We start from the raw sequence: 19,506 nt of genomic DNA, 5'->3' as shown, positions 1-19,506 counted from the left end.
TTACTTATAAGTTATGTGGGCACGGTAGGAACAGCCATCATCAAAAATACTGAGTCCGTTTATTGATTATTAATGTTGAGTGAAAAAACTATTTTCACTCAAGAAAAAATTATTATCTTATGTTAATCTTCCCCAAATCTTATGAGACAGAAATCATTATCCTCAATTTATCAAAAACAAGGCTTAAATAATTGAAGTCTTTTTCCCAAGATCACTCAGCTAATAGAAGTTGTAGAGCCATGATCCAAAGCAGTTTCTGCAATTCTATACCACAACTATTCCCTGTATTTTTCTATTCTAAAATGTAACCTGTACCTTGAAAGACTTAATAGTCTCTATCTATCAGACATTTAATTCATGAAGATTGTGACCATATAGAACTTAGAACTTTTCAAATAAAAAATTATAGAACAGAAAATATTATTCTAACATTAACTTTCTCTTTCTGGGGCTTGGCAATTAGTTTTTGTTTTGTTTTGTTTTGTTTTGTTTTTTTGAGACAGAGTCTCGCTCTGTTGCCCAGGCTAGAGTGAGTGCCATGGCATCAGCCTAGCTCACAGCAACCTCAAACTCCTGGGTTCAAGCAATCCTCCTGCCTCAGCCTCCTAAGTGGCTGGGACTACAGGCATGTGCCACCATGCCCAGCTAATTTTTTCTATATATATTTTTAGTTGTCCATATAATTTCTATTTTTAGTAGAGACAGGGTGTCGCTCTTGCTCAGGCTGGTCTCGAACTCCTGACCTCGAGTGATCCTCCCACCTCGGCCTCCCAGAGTGCTAGGATTACAGGCTTGAGCCACCGTGCCTCGCCCTGGCAATTAGTTTTTACAAGTCCTTGAGAAATTAGAATTTTTTCTGGGAACAAAATAGAAACATTATAAATGAATTTAATATAGTAACACTTGATCATTCTGCTAGAAAACAAAAATACTTCTAATGTTGTGAAAACAAGCTGTGGAGTGCAGCTATAAATTCCTTCATATTGTATTCTGGTCCCAGATGCCATGGGAAAAGATTTAAGTGTGTGTGTGCACGTGCATATGTGTGGTGCTTGAAGAAAGATCAAATTAAAATGGAAAATGGAGGACTTTTTCTCTTCATTTGCACTCAAAGTTAGGAAATGGCTGTCTAAAGAGATGATTTCCAAGAACCTTTATAGACAGGACTAATGTGGCATGGCCAGAACAATTGCAGAAACAAAGAGTGGGCTGTGGAGCCACCGCTCAGGCCATAAGAGCCACCCCCAGTGGTTGAAGGGTTGTCATTTGATGGGAGTATAAGCCTCTGTGTCATCCAGACCAATGGGGTGGTCAGAGGAGAGAGGAGAGCAGGTGGTTAAGCCCAAGCTTAGAGTCTGGCAGCTCAGATTCACATGACAGTTCACCCCTCAGTAGTGTGGGAACTTGGACATTCTATTAATAGTTGATTTACCTAAACTTCCTCATCTCCCTTATAAAGATAATCATACTCACCTCACAAGGTTATTTTAGGGAAAATATGTGATGACACCTGTAATGTGCACAGTCCACTGCCTGGCACTTAGCAAAGCATCACAAATGGCTGCACTGAGCCTCACCACTGGGAATCAGACCGTAGCTCAAGATAAGCTAGAACTTCCTAATAAGAGACAGTAACTCATTCTGGAAGGGGTAAACCTTAGTTGGGAAGACCTAACTGTTAAAGAAGTTATAAAGAAAATTCAAGATTGCAAAAGGGCTTGCTGTATTTCAGCCCTCCTGGACTCCTTTCTGTTGCAGCTGGTGGCTCACTCGTGCCAAGTTGCCCCTCCACTTTCAGACTGGAGGAGACACTAAGTGATGTGGGTGTGAGCTTCCCACGTGGCCACCAAGAGGCCAGGTGACAAGCTCCAGAAGTAAGGGAGTTAGTCCCCTACAGAGTGACCCTTGAAACAAGGCAAAATGGGGCACGGAAGCTGGGCAAATGCACTTGCTGCTCCTTTCACTCTGCTGTGGACTCTGACTCAGTCATCTGTGGGGGTGGCTGGATGAGACACTGCCCCTGTGCTTTGCAGCGGATTGTGCCACACAATATGTTGTCTTATATTTCTGTGCCTTTTTCCTCGCCACACCGCTCTGGGCTTGCACCTCTCAGATGAACATTAGGAACTTAATCCTTGCATCTGGCTCTGCTTTCTAGAAGATCTGGGCTAGGACAGGTATTTCTTTTAAATCTGTGATTTGCTTTTATTGCAAATCTAAACTGTGACTTTTTCCTCATTAGACAGGATGCCATATAAACAGTAACACCTCTGACTTGTCTAGGGTTTGTCTACCTCTTTGTAATAAACATATCACATTTTCATGATATTAAGCACTTACATCATTAATAACTTTAAGGACAAGAAGTGGCCTCTTCTTTCATACAAATTGTGATATGGCTATGGAACACACCATAACAGTCTAGGACTCTGGTTATTCTGGAAAAAAAAATAGTTTATGGAGATTTTTGTCTCTTCTACTGCTTGTCATAGCCTAGTACATTGTGACTCCTCCCCCTGGTAGGAAATCATCCAGTGATGTGCTGCCTGTGTTTGCAGATGTGACCTGTGTCACCATTTTATACTATAGTACTGAAGCTTCAGGGGTTAGTGCTAGCATCTCAGTATCTTTGTAGCTAGGAATAGCTGAAAGCCTAGCAGGCCACTGTCTGTGCGTTTGTTGTTCTGTGTGCTCTGTGACTGATGTTTACTGCCCTCCTGCTACTCACCCGGCTCTGTGACAGGGGCTGGGGATAAAAGAATAAACTGGACATAAGTCCCTACCTTTGTGTAACATATAGTCTGGTGGAGGAGACAAAGAGGAAGACAAGGGCCTATAAACAACATGACTAAAACACATGGTGATGCATGCAATGAAGGAAAAGAATGAGCCAGGCTACTGAGAAAGAGAAAGAATGGAAAGGGAACCTGCTGTGGAGGACGGTCAGGAAAACCCTCTCTGAGAAGCAACATGTAAACCCGGCCCTGCAAGGTGAAGAGCAGCTGTCTGTCTGCATAAGGTGGGGTCCTAAAGGGCCACCAAGGAGCCCGTCTGGGCCTGAGACAGTCGGAGGAAAGAGGTGAGACAGGTGGACGGCAGCACGGGGTGCTATGAACTGAGATTTTAATTAATGGGCAATGAGAAGCTATGTGAGGATGTTAAGGAGGGAAGTGACATGATGTAATTTAGGTTCTGAGAAGTTTACTCTGGTTTCTGTGTGGAAACTGATTGGAGTGCAGGAGACCAGTTAGTAAGTTGTTGCTGTGATTACAAACCCTGTGGCAAGAGGTAGGAGTGGCCCACGGCAGCAAACGGTAGTGGGAGACAGAGAGGCAGGTGATTCCAGGTATGCTGTGAGGGAAGAATCTGGAGACTTTACTAATGGTGTGGGTATGATGGGAAATGGCAGGTAGGAATCGAGAGTGATCACTAGACTTCTGACTTGAGAAATTAGGAGGATGGTGGAAGAGATTGGGGAATAAGTGCTATGCTTAGAAGAAACATAAATCCTTCCATTTTGGATATTTATGAAGATATTTAAATGGAAAAATCAAGTAAGCAGTCAAACATGAGTCTGGACTTCAGACAAGTGTTCTGGGTTAGAATGATAAATTTAAGAGGCATCTGGCATAGTTGATATTTAAGACACAGGAAGATATGAAACCACCCCTGAGGGATGTGTAGAAAGACATGAGCACCAGGGACCTAATCCTGAAGAAAGCCGGCAAGAAGATTAAGGAGCATGGAACCAGGTGGGAGGAAAAAACCAGGAGTGGGTGGAGTCCTGGGAGCTGACGGAGAAGTTGCTGGGAGTGTGTGTGAGAGAGAGGTGTGCTGGAGGCTGAAGACAGGTTGCCCACGATGGGGACAGAGATGCCCCCACTGCACAGAGCGACAGGGAGGCCAGGGGACTGGAGAAGCCTTGGGGGTGTGGTCAGGCTGGAGGTAGACCAGATCTGTTCAGAGTGAAGGTGTGTGAGTAGACAGGAAGTGTTTGAGTGGTGGCTGGACAAGGGATCAAGGGCTAATTTCTACACTGATGAGGAACAATCCAGGGGACAGGAAGAGACAGCAGAGAGGAGAAGGCAATGTCTAGAGAAGACAGAGAGAGATGCACACCAGACCACAGATGATGAGGTTGTCCCCTGGTATGCGGAGTGTGGCAGTTTGCTGGGCTGCCATAACGAGGTACCACTAACGGTGTGGCTTCAACAACAGAAAGGTTGTTGCTCTCACAGCTCTGGAGCTGGAAGTCCAAGACCAAAACATCAGCACGGCTGGTTCTTCCTGTGAGCTGTGAGGGAAGGATCCAGGCCTCATTTCTCAGCTTGAAGCTGCTGTCTTCTCCCTGCGGCCTCACATCATCTTCCTTCTACAGGTATCTGTGTCCGAATTTCCTCTTCTTCTAAGGACAGCAGTCATATGGATCAGGGCCCTCCCTGATGACCTGATTTAACTTTACCTTTTAAAGACGCTGTTTCCAAATATGTTCACATTCCAAGGTACTGGGGGTAGGACTTCAGCTTATTTATTTGATGTGGCAGCAGGGAGGCGGGGGAGGCAGGGCACACAACACAGCCCCTAACAAGGAAAACATTTCTTCTGTAACAGAACGGGAAAAAAGGTGAAGCAGGCAGGGGTAGGTGTGTAGATTGGTGGCAAAAGGTAGAAAGCTGCTTAATTTCATGGCTTTTAGAATCTCAATGAAACAAGCATGGATAGGATATTAGAAAAGAGAAAACAGTTTGAAACAGTTGCCTGGGGAAGTGGGAACATTATCTGACTAAAGAAATCTAGTAGGATCCCTGGGCAGTGATAAGGGCCCATGTCAGTTTTGTGGTCATGAATTTAAAGTGAGAATATTCAGTGTGGTCTGTAATTTCCCGTAGCAACGTGCAGCTGCTCCGGAAGGCAGAAGGAAGCAGATGGGATTGTACCAGGCAAGTGTCACTCACCAGTAGGAATTAAAATAACATGCAATTTTGAGAGAGGTTTAAAATAACACAAACATTTAGATAGAATCTACCACTCTCTGCACCAAATGGTAACTGCTGCCAATTACCCGTCTATTTTTTTCTGTTTCTCTCTGAGCTTGAATGAATCCCCTTGTGTTAAATCTTTTCTTAGAACCTGAAACTTCCTGCAGTTTGTGTCAGATCTCTGGGTTTCAGAATAGCTGGCCCTGACAAGCGGGGCCATCAAGACTACAGTCAGGGGTGCTCGCCAGCAGGCCCTCAGGAAAGACAAAAGTTTACCTGGGGGCAGAAGGCCAAGCCAAATTCCTGCTTGGTGAAGGAACTGAGATTCATTTACTTCATGTTTCCTTACAACTAGGGAGCTGGAAAGGTTACAACTTTTTATGTTCACAGCCTGAAATTAACTTTTACTTATTCACGTAGCAAATACATGCTTACTGGGTGCACCTGCCATTCTTGGTGTAGTGAAAAACAAAAATCTCTGCATACGGAGCTTAACAGGGGAGATGGAAACGAACACACAAATAAGTACAATTTTAATATCATTTTAGATGGGGATGACACTGTGAAGAAAAATACAGCATAGTGAAGGATTAGGGAGGGAAAAGGTTTAGGTAGGGTGATTGCATGAGCTCATGAGTGAGTGCACTTGGGCAGAGCATGATGGAAGCCAGAGGAAAACATACTACAAAACCAGAGTGCTTCTCTTTGCAATACATTTTTACTGAATTGCAGATTGAATGATGATAAATCCATCTCATGGGGGATTCTACTTCCTAAAACACAGCACTTTGTATACAAAATTTGATTAGCCATTGCTTTGAATGTAAACATTGCAACAATGTAAAAAAAAGTTCTGTTATCAAATTATTAGTGAATGCACAACTATTATTTTCTTTGTATCAAATGGCCCCTCTATTATTTGAAATCTTATGGATGATTAGTGCTCATAAACAAAGTTAATAGAAACCTTGAAGTAGCCGGGCACAGTGGCTCACGCCTGTAATCCTAGCACTCTGGGAGGCCGAGGTGGGTGGATTGCTTGAGGTCAGGAGTTCGAGACCAGCCTGAGCAAGAGTGAGACCCCATCTCTACTAAAAATAGAAAGAAATTATCTGGACAACTAAAACATATATAGAAAAAATTAGCCTGGCATGGTGGCGCATGCCTGTAGTTCCAGCTACTCGGGAGGCTGAGGCAGGAGGATCGCTTGACCCCAGGAGTTTGAGGTTGCTGTGAGCTAGGCTGACACCACAGCACTCACTCTAGCCAGGGCAACAAAGCGAGAGTCTGTCTCAAAAAAAAAAGAAAGAAAAAGAAACCTTGAAGCCACTCAGATTCTTAATTTTCATGGACAACTAAGAGGCACTACAGTAGTGTTCCCTACACCATTACAACTGCAAAATGGGATTTAGTCTATAGTTGACTCTCATAACGCAAAAGATATTTCTATAGCACAGTATTCTCACATGAGCTTTTTTCAAATATAAATTCACCTCTGATGCAAAGTAAAGGAATAAACCTGGATACAAACCTTGGATCTTTTACAAAAATTAACTCAAAATGCATCATAGATCTAAGTGTTAACCACAGAACTTTATAGTTTGATAACTTCTAGAAGATAAGATAGGAGAAAATCGAGATGGGAGATGACTTATTAGATGCAACACTACAAGCACTATCTATGAAAGAAAAAAAATGATAGCTTGACTTCATTACAATTTACAACTTCTGCTTTGTGAAAGACACTGTTAAGAAAATGAAAAGACAAACCACATACTAGGTGACAATGTTTACAGGACATATATCTAATAAAGAACTTGTATTCAAAATATACAAAGAACTTTTAAAGCTCAATAATAAGAAAGCAAAAGAACCAATTTAAAAATGGGCAAAAGACCTGAGCAGACACCCCACCAAAGAAGATATGCAAATGGAAAATAAGCATATAAAAAGCTACTCAACATCATGTGTTACTAGGGAATTGGAAATTAAACCAACAGCAACACACCAGGACACAACCATTAAAATGGCTAAAATCCAAATATCTGCCCATCCCAAATGTGGTGAGGATGTAGAGCAACAAGAACCCTCATGCATCATTGGTGGGAATACACCATGGTACAGCCACCTTAGGAGACAGTTTGGCAGTTTCTTTCAAAGCAAAACATAATCTCACTATATAATCCAGCAACCATGCTCCTAAGTATTTACCCAAATGAGTCAAAAACTTACGTTCACACACAATTTGTACACAAATGTTTATATTCATAACTGGCAAAAATTGGAATCAATGAATTTGTTCCTCAATAGGTGAGTGGATAAACAAACTATAGTACATCCATATAATGACATATTATTCAGTAATAAAAAGAAAATAAGCTTTCAAGCCAAGAAAAGATATGGAGAAAACTTAAATGCATATTGCTAAGTGAAGGAAGCCAGTTAGAAGAGGCTACATGAATCCAACTTCATGACATTCTGGGAAAGGCAAAACTATGGAGACAGTGGAGAAAAGATCAATGGTTGTCAGTGTTTCAGGGTGAGGGGAAGAGAGATGAGTAGGAGAAGTACAATGGAGTTTTAGGGCAATGAAACTATATACACATTTGTCAAAGCCCATAGGATGTACAACAAAAAGAGCAAACCCCAATGTAAACTGTGGACTTCAGTTAATAATAATGTATCAGTATTGGCTCCTCAACTATAACAAACGTAACACACCAATGCAAGGTGTTGACAATGGGGGAAACTGTGGAAGAGAGAGGGGATATATGGAAACTCTGTGCTAGCTATTTAATTTTTGATTAAACCTAAAAGTACTCTAAAAAATAAAATCTATTAACTAAAACAATAATATAATGTGGCAACTCTTGAAATCCCATTCCCCTCATTCCCCAGGGTCTGTTGTTGTTTTGTTGCCTTTTGTTTGTTTTAGGACTTTTCTGAATTAATTCTGTAGTCTCTAGTCTTTGCTCTGGGTGGCCGCTGAAGTATCTGCACGGTTAGCTTAGTGGTCAGCGAGTGACTGGACAGGAATTTCCTTAAAGGCCTTGAGCCAGTAAGTCTCCCACTCTTTGGCAAGTGGCTTTGTGCACGTACTGGGGCTCCCCGTCAATGCCGGGCCTTCGCCTCTCTTCCCGCTCGCACGAGGCCCCAGGTCACGAGCAAGCGACTGGAGGCTTTTCGCGTCTTCGGGGGGTGTGTGCACAGCCTTGCGCGTGTGTCGGGGCGTCTTCCTTTTTCCCCATGATATGTTGGACCTATTCAAAGTCCCCTGTGGACATCTCATTTCCTGGATTTTCCTCTTTTTTTGGCCAGATCTTGCTTTCCCCAGCAGTTACCTTGAGACCAGGCCTGCCGGGGGCTGTCATTGTTCTGCTCCCTCTGGCGGCTGCGGGTTTTCAGAGCCGGGGTCCCCGCAGGGCCGTCGCTCTTCGGGGCGCCTAGAGCTGCGGAGGGGACGGACACGAGACCACTTAAAATACCACAAAGCGCACCGCTCTTCCTAACATCCAGCCATATTCTTGAATAAATGCTCCTGAGAGTGTTGCGAGCCTTTGGCTAATTTCTAGAGCCTTGGAAATGCTGGCTCTGCCACTTCCCGCCGGTGTCCCTGTCGCCGCCGTCGGAGGAGGGGTCGTTGGAGGCCCCGGGTGGCCGCCCCGGGTGTTTCTCTCGCCTCCTGTCTGCCTCCGCTCCATCCCATAGAGTCCGGGGTTCGCACAGGCAAACCTTAGTCAATCTCATTATTAAAATATATGAATTAAATATTAAATAATTACTTAAAACATACGAGGTAGCTACTTTGTAAAAGTAGGTGCTAACTTACTTGACTTCGCTGAAGCCTCACGTCTGAACCGTAGAGCTGATGGGGAGCGGGGGCGCCGGGGGTCGCGCACGGGGACTCTGCAGGACGCCGACGAGCTCGGTACCGCAGGCGGCTGCGCTGAGCGCTCCGTAGGCGGGACGAGCCTCTGCAGTACGATTTTTGAGTTTCGCAGTTTATTCCTACTCTAAGAGAAGAAGAGAGAATAAGAGAGTCGAGACTCCCACTGGCACTAATTGATTTGACCAACTTCTGTGAGTAGCTAGACAGAGACAGAGGACCAAGCTCCGGAGGGAGCAGAGGACAGCAGTGTGCCAGCAGAAATACGTTCAGGAGTGTTTTCAGTGATAAATAACATAATGACTGTAAAAATACCTTGAAAAATGAAAAGCACAATACAAATAGTTTTGTTGTGTTCCAAAATTATTTTGATAACCGTATGTGTCCACCTGTAGGGGATTCGTTAATTGTGATATATTATCATATATTGGATATTTCTAGAAAAGTCCCAAATGCAAAGCTTCCATTGACCCCGGGACCTGTTACCCCCTTGGCATAGATGTGTGACAATATGCTTAAAGTGTTGCCAACCAGGGAAGTGTCCTGAGCTGTGATATCCACAGTTTTCACTGGGGCTTCATTGCATAGCATGATTGAACTCAGTCTCCTCCCCAGAGGTTGGTTGGGATGATATTATACCGCTGGAGGGACCCACCACAAGTCAACTTGCCAGCATAAACCATTACGTACGGTCTGAGGGGTACCGCCATGAAGAATGAAGATGCTCCCATTGCTCCAGAAATTCCAAAGTTTTAGGTAGGACCTCCCAGAAGTTGGTGACAAAAGCCAGATGTCTCCTTTGGGCAGTGTCAAATTCTTTACTACGTAACATGATTACTAAAGTTTGAGCTGTGTTAGACTGCTGTTATTTAACCAAATCATAATAACTGAAATTTGTGCATGTTGGAGCCATGCAAAGTAAAAAGTGCATATACCTTTGCACATGCATAAAGTGCCCATAAAAAATAAAAAGTGATTTTATTGTTTAGGGAAACAGTTTATCAGAATGTATTTCTAAAAAAGCCTTTTTAAAAAAACATACATTGGAGTCAATGATCTCATACTGTGATTCATTCAAAGAGCAACATCAAATATTCAAAAATTTATGCCAAAAGTTAAAAATAACTAATTGGAAAATGGTTATGTTTGAGGGATTTTAATCATCAAATAGAGAAATGTTTTCACATAGTGTTAACTGAAAAAGTATATAAAATTATAAATGTAACATGATCAAATTTATATGTCAGAAGGCATACTAAATTTTGTGTGGTAGTTATTTTTGATCTGCAGAAAAAAAGTAAATTGCTAACAGTTTTGCTTCATCACATATTTCAATTTTTTCTTTAAGTATGAGATTTTTTTTAAAAACTAAAATTTAAAACAGATAATTTGCATAAAGAGTTCATAAATAGTCGTGGGTTTGATACATTTCTTACTGGGGTACCAACTGAACATTGTAAAGTGATTTTATAAAAACAAAGCATTTAGAAAAAGAGGATTTAGAATTGCCATCTGTAGCCTCATTCTATACAAAATCTTTCTGGGCATGCAACCTTCTCAAAATTATATGCAAACTTGTCCAGGCATTTGTTTTGGGAGTGGAGATAGAGTGAAATTCTATCAAATGTGCAAAGGATATGTGAACTCAAAAAAGTTAAGAACTCAGTTAGAGAAAATTCACAAAAGGAACACAACAGATGAAACTGTAAATGTAACAAAAGCAATATTTTGGTGTGAAAACAAGTCATAAAGGGTTTTCTCAATATAAAAGTCAGCATTGCAGGGTGATCAAAAAGGTACAGGCTTTGAGATTGGTGGAGTGGGGTTCAAAGTCCAGTATCACTTACTAGAATTGTGACATGATGAAGGTATTCAGCCTCCCTGCTATGTTCTGAACGTTTGTATCCCCCACCCCAAATCCATAAGATGAAACTTAACCTCCAATGTGATAATCTGAAGAGGTAGAGCCTTTTGGGAAGTGATTAAGTCATGAAGGCAGTGCCCTCAGGAAGAGGATTAGTGTTCTTATAGAAGAGGCTGCAAGAAGCTTGTTTACCCATTTCCGCCATGCAAGGAGGCAGCAAGAAGTAGCTCTCTATGAATCAGGTAGCCCTCGTTAGTCAATGAATCTTGCTAGCACCTTGACCCTGGGCTTCACAGATGCCTGGACTATGAGAAATAAATTTCTGTTGTTTATAAATTACTCAGGCTAAGGTATTTTTGTTATAGCAGCTCAAATGGAATGAGACACTCCCAGTCTACCATTGAGTCTGCAAGTATAGAATATTAATAAAAGCTGGAGGAGTGTTAGTAAATACAGTGCTAAGCAGTTTACATGGACCATCACATTGACATAATGACCCTAGGAGGCAGGCAATATTATCCCTATTTTTCCTCAGTAAGGAAGCTGAGACCTACCCAGCAGGATAACAGCAAAACATGCAATATGCACTTAGCATATGCTCTAGCACAAGGAAAATAAAAACTGCTTGTTTCCATGCCAGTTGTAATGTAACAATTATTATTTTACATTATTATTACCACTTAGCTATTCCTATGCTTTTCTATCCACTCCTCTCCCTGATGTATTAAAGATTGCTAGAAATACAATTAACATTTTTAATTTAGCTCACATTGATACCCTTGAAAAGGTAAATAATCCAGACACAGCCAATTAATTTCCCCAGAGGGGCTCTAAAACGCAGGACAGAATGAACCTTCACCAAATAAGTCCTTTGACAGATTCTACTCCAAGACAAAAAGTCAACGAATACAATATAGAAATTTATTGCTGAGAATGATAAAGTTGTGTTTATTGAGAAGAATACCAAAGTATACCCGTTTCAGGAAGCCTCCTCTTATTCATTCTTCATCTACTCCACAAATGTTTGTTGAGCAGCTACTTAGCGTCAGACCATCCTGAGGATCAGGACACAGCAGGGAAGGACAGAAACAAATCTCCTTCCAGGCACATGCTCATAAGAGTACCTTGTGTACTCGGCATGTCCATTGCGTCCAGCTTCTTTAGTGAATTTATAAACTGGATTTACATACGGAATTTTTGGAAGATTCTTGGTTAAAATTTGGATCTCAAGAAACCATGGTATTAGGTCACTTGAAGCAGGTGATCTCTGCCACTTGGTGACACAGGCTGCAGATTTTAGGGACAGTGCCTAAGGGAAATAGGGTCATTTATTAATGTTACAAACCTAGTATTAGAAGGCTGAGATAGGTGTCATATTTCTTAATCAAATTTGAATGAAAAAATTGTGTTATTTTTTTGTGAGATGACTAACACTAAAAAAAATTAAATGAGGAGTAACTTGTACTTATAAAATAAAATAACCAGTCCAAAATATTTTTGGAGTGGATTGCAAAGTATTACCCAAGGAAAAATCCTAAAAGGAATCACAAACTTAACTCTTATGATGCAAATATTTCTGTGACATTGTTCTCAAATCTGTTCCTGTCTAAATTGTTAATTGTTAAGCAAGAGCGAGAGCAGTGGCTCACACCTGTAACCCTAGCACTCTGGGAGGCCGAGGCAGGAGAATCCCAGGAATTTGAGACCAGCCTGGGCAAGAGCCAGACCCACCTCTACTAAAAATAGAAAAATTAGCCCAGCATTGTGGAGTGTGCCTGTAGTCCCAGCTACTCAGAAGGCTGAGGCAGGAGGATTGCTTGAGTCCAGGAGTCTGAGATTGCAGTGAGCTATGATGACACCACTGCACTCTACCTGGGATGACAGAATGAGACTCTGTCTCAAAAAAGTTAAAAATAAAAAAATAAATAAATTGTTAATTAGTTTTATTGCAAAGTAGACATTACCTCATCCCATCCTTTTTGTTCCTTGTTTTCTTCTCTTTGTGGTAGTAATAAAGAGAGTGGGAGAGCACTTTACTTGGGGTAAGGTTCTTAATCTATCAGCATTTGTAGGATGATTCTTACTTTGTTATGTAGCTGCACAGAGTGAGATAACTTACGTGTTTTGTTAACAGAGCAAATGTAGCCAATGTTAAAATGTGGAATTCTGTTAGTTGCTATAGAGGTCACTTAGCTTTGCATTATCTCATAACCACAATATGTGACGTTAATCAGCTCTGGTCAACCTTGTAAAAATATGCACCAAACGTTATCAAGGGGATCAGGTGAGGCAATACCAAGGTGGAAATCCACTAGCACTGCAGAAAAAAGATTTTCAGGCAGCTACCCGCTTTGATAACTAGCTAGCGTTGTCATCCTAAATCTAAGGCAATAAACACTATGCAACACAGTATTGATGGATTATTTATTATTTGTGACAGTACAAGATGAACAGATACCTTTACTTTTCAAATTACTAATGCCCAGTAAATGACAGATGCACTTTTAGGAAAAAATCATTCATTTTATTTGCATTTGACATGATACAAGGACTTTAAAGCACTAATTATTTTCCAGTCATTGTAGGAAAGCCTCACATGCATGTGCACACAGCCACACGAGCACGTAGACGTACGTCTGACAAGGCTGTGGAGCACGGTACGGTAGGAATGCGCTTTTGGTTAAGCCTCTCCGAGCTGTGGGCTGTCTCCTGGCAGTCAAGGTTTCTGTTGAGGTGGGGACCTGGATAAAGAGTTACTAACACTCACCTGTGGGCAAGAAAAATTAATTAGAAAAGTAATTTTACGTAATAGTGGTTGGCTATTGATTTTTTATCAGGAAACACTGTAATGTTTAGTCCTTTCCAGTGTAAAAACCAAACACCAAGAGTATACTTCTAGTGGCTTCTCTCCCTTAAGGATTCAGCATTCACACTTGCAAATTTCAATTGGATTAAAAGTTCGATACTTCAAAGGGATTGCCAAATTCTAGGGAAGGAATGGTAAACTATTAATTTTGTTCTCCCAGTATGGGCCTTAGTGGTCTTCAAAATGACTGTGTTTATGGAAATTATTTAAACAGATAATGGAGCAAACTTTTAACACACTAAACATTTACGAGCCTTTATTGATCATAATTCTAATAAATTTAAAGGAAGCAAAGCACTTCTCAGAGCATCCAGTCAGTCAGAATATGGAAGGGTTCCCCTAGAGGGAGGCACAGGGATTGCACAGATATTACACATCTTACAGAGTGGCATACAAATAATACTTTTTGAATAGCTACATTTTTTTTTTTTTTTGAGACAGAGTCTCGCTCTGTTGCCCGGGCTAGAATGAGTGCCGTGGCGTCAGCCTAGCTCACAGCAACCTCAAACTCCTGGGCTCAAGTGATCCTTCTGCCTCGGCCTCCCGAGTAGGGACTACAGGCGTGTGCCACCATGCCCGGCTAATTTTTTGTATATATATTTTTAGTTGTCCAGATAGTTTATTTCTATTTTTAGTAGAGACGGGGTCTCACTCAGGCTGGTCTCGAACTCCTGACCTTGAGCGATCCACCCGCCTCGGCCTCCCAGAGGGCTAGGATTACAGGCGTGAGGCACCGCTCCCAGCCTGAATAGCTACATTTTTTTAGGCATTAAACTGTGAGGTTGTAACAAAATTATCTTTACTTTTATTGAAGTAACACATGTTTGTATCTCTGAAAGCTGATTATATGGACTGGGTCATTCCTGTCACACCCAAGCAACACCGAGTAGACAGGCCCAGGGGAAAAAGCGCTCAGCGCACATAACATCACCACAAGGGCCCAGCTCTCTGGAGGCCTGACTGCTGCAACTGTCTGCTGCAGCCTGAAGCCACTGTCATCTAATAGCGACTGAAACGACCTGCCGTAACTCCAAGACTAGTTTTACCCATGGCATTCACTCACCAATCAGAGCTTGCAGGCCCAAAACCTTGTGCCAGTGAACTTTCTTTCAAAATAATACATAACGTTTCTCCTTTTTGTAAAACGTCCAACCATCTCTCTGTTCTTCAAACATACGAAGATGTCTGTGTGTATGTCTGGAATTGCAATTCTTCTCAAATAAAATGTTTTAAGTTTAGAGATTCATCTCTATATTTTATTTTATTTTAATTAATTAATTATTTATTTATTTAGAGACAGAGACTCGCTCCATCACCCCGGGTGGAGTGCAGTGGTGTCATCATAGCTCACAGTAACCTCAAACTCCTGGACTCAAGCCATCCTCCTACCTGAACCTCCCAAGTAGCTGGGCCTACAGGCGTAGGCCACCACTCCTGGCTAAGTTTTTCTATTTTTCATAGAGATGGAGTCTCACTCTTGCTCAGGCTGGTCTCCATCTCCTGACCTCAAATGATCCTCCTGCCTCAGCCTCCCACAGTGCTAGGATTACAGGCGTGAGCCACCATGCCCAGCCTCATCTCTGTATTTTACATGACTTTGACGTACTCACAGTTTTAAAAGTCAAATTGTCCTTCATCAGTTTCTTGTCTCCATCTCCCTATCCAAATCCCACCACTCAACACAATCATTTTTGGCTGATTTAGCAATGTTTAGCGGTCTTACTTTTATATGTCATATTTTGTTGTCATTTTTTGCATTCATCTTTATTATTCATTATTTTTTTACTTTCTATAGTTGTGGAAAATGAAGATTTAGCTATGTTATCCACCCACAACTCCCTTTCTCTCCAGCCTGCTGTTATATGGTTACATTGGACTTTGGGTTCAGCATCATTAGCAAGTTTGGAGGACAGCATATTTTTGCAATCATCCTTCCTTACCCTACAGCACGCAATCTGGCCACATCTCACTCTAGGCCTTTTTTTTAGCATCCCTGGTATCTTCTGCTCCTGGTACAGAGAGCAGTTTTCCCCTCCTAGGGCATCCCGAGGCCTCACATGTGTCCTTTCCTCCCCAGGAACAGCCTACCGCCCTCTGCACCTTGCAGACTCCTCACCCCTTCAGGCCTCACCTCTTCAGAAGCCTTCCCCACCTCTGCCAAGCAGAGGCCACCACTCCCCGGCTGTGCTCCCATGACACCAACCCGGTAGCTGTGTCGTAGCCGTTATAAGGTCAAATAAAATTAGAGGCAAACATATCATTTAAGATTATTTCCAGCCTTTCATTCTAAACTAGAGGCAGAAGCGATAGGACTAAAGGCTGAAGAAGATAGGAGCAGAAAGAAGTTTTTCCTGGGGAGTTTGGCGGAATGCCAGCAGCATTCCTAGGGTTGCTATGTTCACACGGAGACTAAGAAACTCACCTTAAGCCCCTGTAGCACAATTACGGCTGCCCCCAGCGGTCACTCCTGAGCCAGCACCTGCTGTCCTTTCAGGACTCGCCTCCAACAGCCCCCAGGGGAGACCTGCCCGATAGCACACCCCTGATTGGCTTCTTTCCCTCCTGTCCCCCTTCCCTCCTCCTCCACTGGCGGTGTCACCTGAATCCACCCCCAAATCAGCTGCTTACACACGCCCTTTTCAGAGTATGGTTCTGGGAGAACCTAAGCTAAGAAAGCACTGGACTTATTTCAGAATTACTTGGAATTGCACGCATCATGCCGACTGTCCTCGCTCCCTTCAGGGTCTTCATGTGCCTGTCTTGCTCGCCACACTGGAGGGCAGAGGCCGTGTCTTATTGTCTGACTCTTACCAGGTTCTTTGTGAGATGAATAAATGTGTGGGTGCAGGGAGGGTGTCCCACAGGCGCCAGGCAGCAACACGGGACATTCCCACTGCTCGTCTGCTTTAGCAAACACGCCCTCTCGTCAGGAGCTGGTCCGTGTCAGGAGGGGACGTGGCTCGATAGATATTTTAGTCACATTCACACTCCCCTAATGAGTTGTTTCTTCCAAACCCACATAGCATATTATTGGCTTTAGAGATATTTTCACTATTTAATAATAATAATAATGATGATGATGTTTCAGCAGAGGAACTTTTTATTTAGAGTTTAATGATCCTGGAGAGTCATTACTTTTCTTTCTTGAAACACGGAACCAAAACATTTCTATCTCATCCTAAATCATTTTTATGAAACAAACTTTCCCCACCACTGAACTTAGAGGAAACCCTCTTAATTTAGAGTCAAACATTACATAGGATGTGTTAAGTCTTAAATATATAAGCATATATTTAAAATAGCATATTTTCTGTATTATGGAGAATATTCAAGTTGATGTTTTAAAGAACCAAAATACAGAAACTGAAAGAAATAAGTGTTAATTATTTTTAGGTTGTCAGGAATCAGGTTGAAGACATTACAAAAAATATTTAGCCTGGCATGGTGGCACGTGCCTGTAGTCACAGCTACTCGGGAGGCTGAGGCAGGAGGATTGCTTGAACCTGGAAGTTCTATGCTGCAGTATGCTGTGCTCATCAGTGTCTGTACTGAGTTCAACATCTATATGGTGACCTCCCGGGACTGGGGGACCACCAGGTTGCCCAAGGAGAGGTGAATGAGCCCAGGTTGGAAACAGAGTAAATCAAACTCCAGTACTGATCAGCAGTGTGATCATGCCTGTTAATAGTCAGTGCACTCCAGCCTGGGCAACATAGCAAGACCCTGTCTCAGAAAAGAAAAGAAAAGGAGAGAAGAGATGAGAAAAGAAAAGAAAAGAGGAGAAGAGAAATATTCAGCCAAAGGTGGTTGATACCTTTCACACCACATGCACAAGTCTGAAAGCATCATAATTTGGCAGCATCCAAAGCAAATCTATATTTGTCCTTTCTCTACCGCTGCATGCTAATGGGGAGTCAGGGATAGTTTACCACTTACTTCTGAACTCACATTCACGTGCTGTTTGAATTTTGCTATGGACTTACATCAATTTCTGCCCTTTCCTCCTTATGGAGGGAGATTAAATGAACAATGAAATATCCATTTTAAGTTTAAGAGGAAGGAAGAAGAGAAACAAAGTGAATACACAGTTTATCACACTGATTGGACTAAGAGTCAACAGACACAGATATTTTTCTTTAATTCCCACTATTCAACCTCTCAGTGTCCTGGTTTTCTCTTTCCTAACAGAAAAGTTGCGAATGGTTTCTGAAATCCTTTTAGGAATGATGAGGAAAGGTGTCTATTAAATTTATGGATAACTTTTAATGGGAATTTACTAAATATATGCCGTGGTTCCTTTGGAAAAATCATATGTACTACAAAAGTATGTCTACTTAGAATTAAAATTCCAGTTTGGAATGTGAGTCCTTCCCATTCCTGTCACACCCAGTCAATTCTCTTGCGAACAGCAGGCGCTCTCCATGAGCACATAATCTCTGGCAAACAGCAGTGCCCTCAGCATGTAATTTTTGAGGCCAACAAAGACTCTCCTCACCAGACTCTGGTCAGGCTCCTCTCAACCCTGTGGTAGAGGAGGCCTCAACCTTGGCCTTGAAAATGAAAACACAAACTGCCAACTTTCACCACAAATGATTTTGTCCACCCCTTGTACCAGGAGATGTGAACAAACTGTAGCACAGTTTCTGACAGCCCAAGGCTAGGAGGGTGACTGTAGTCCTCTCTGTGCCTGCCCATAGAATGTACAGCTCGGTCCAGCCAACGCCTGAAGGTGAAGATGGGGCCCTTGTGCCCAGCCTCTGGGAGAGGGTGGGAGCCCAACTTCAGTGAGCACCAGTCAGCAAACCCAGACGGGTTTCACAGGGACCAACCCTCCCCCTCCCACTTTCTGTAATTTCTCACTTCGCTGCTCACCCCTCCCCACTCCTTCATTCTCCCTTTAGATTGCCCAGTTGCCTCTGCACACATGGAAATTGAGTTTGGTTCACGCTGGACTCTTTTCCCTATTGCAATAGTTATTACTGGTTAAAATCTGTTCTTGCCACTTTAGCTAGTATCCTGCTTTGTTTATCTCTTGACAAGGCTCAGTGCAAATTGAAAACATGTGCCCCTTGTTCATAAAGCATGAAAAAGTGTTATTAAAGTTACTAAAATATAAAGTTTCTTTCCTTCTACTAGCTCTTTATGGACTTGTCTTTTTTCTTTTTTGGCATTCAATACAGTTTTCTGTAAAGAAAAATTTTAAATTTTAATATTAGCACGAATGTTACCATTCATCTTTATATCGTGTCATGCCAGCTTTAAATGTAGATGTAAAAGCATTTACCTTTTATGCAGAATCACTGAAATGACACAATTCACGTTTGGTAGCTTGTGCACGACTATGCATTTCCAAGGAATAGCAGCAACACTGCATGAAAAGAACTCAATTGTTTCTGTTTTGCTTGCTGACACGTGAACTTTCTATCAACACTCTCCGTTTTTGGCTTACCCACGAGTAAGGAAGAACTGAAAGGAAAACCAACTGCGGGTTTCCCTGTAGTTCCCTTTTCTTCCATGTCATTATCTTCAACTAATACAAGGACGATCATGAGCAAGGAAGGGACAAAAGGTCCGAGTCGCAGGCCTTCTTTCTGCAGTCAACGCACGTTCCAATTCACAGCGAAAGCGTGGCCTCTCGCAGCTGCGACGCGCTCGCCTGCTCACCTGGTCCTCACTTAGAGTCTCTCTGAACCTGCCCTCGCCCCGCCCGCGTCGTGGGGCCACTGGAGTTCTGCGCTCCGGGGCGTCATGGACGCTGCATGCCCGTGAGCCTGCGAGGAACAGCCCTATCGCCTCTGCGCAGGCTCACGTGCCACTGTTCATTGCACCTCGCTCACAAAACGCAGGTTCAAAGATAACATTATTAAGAATTTCGAACCAGTGACAGCAGAGAATGAAGCCAAGCACGTGC

Source organism: Lemur catta, chromosome 9, assembly GCF_020740605.2.
Source record: "Lemur catta isolate mLemCat1 chromosome 9, mLemCat1.pri, whole genome shotgun sequence".
Taxonomy (NCBI): domain Eukaryota; kingdom Metazoa; phylum Chordata; class Mammalia; order Primates; family Lemuridae; genus Lemur; species Lemur catta.
The sequence above is the reverse complement of the archived record's forward strand: the minus strand, read 5'-3'. Positions refer to the sequence as shown.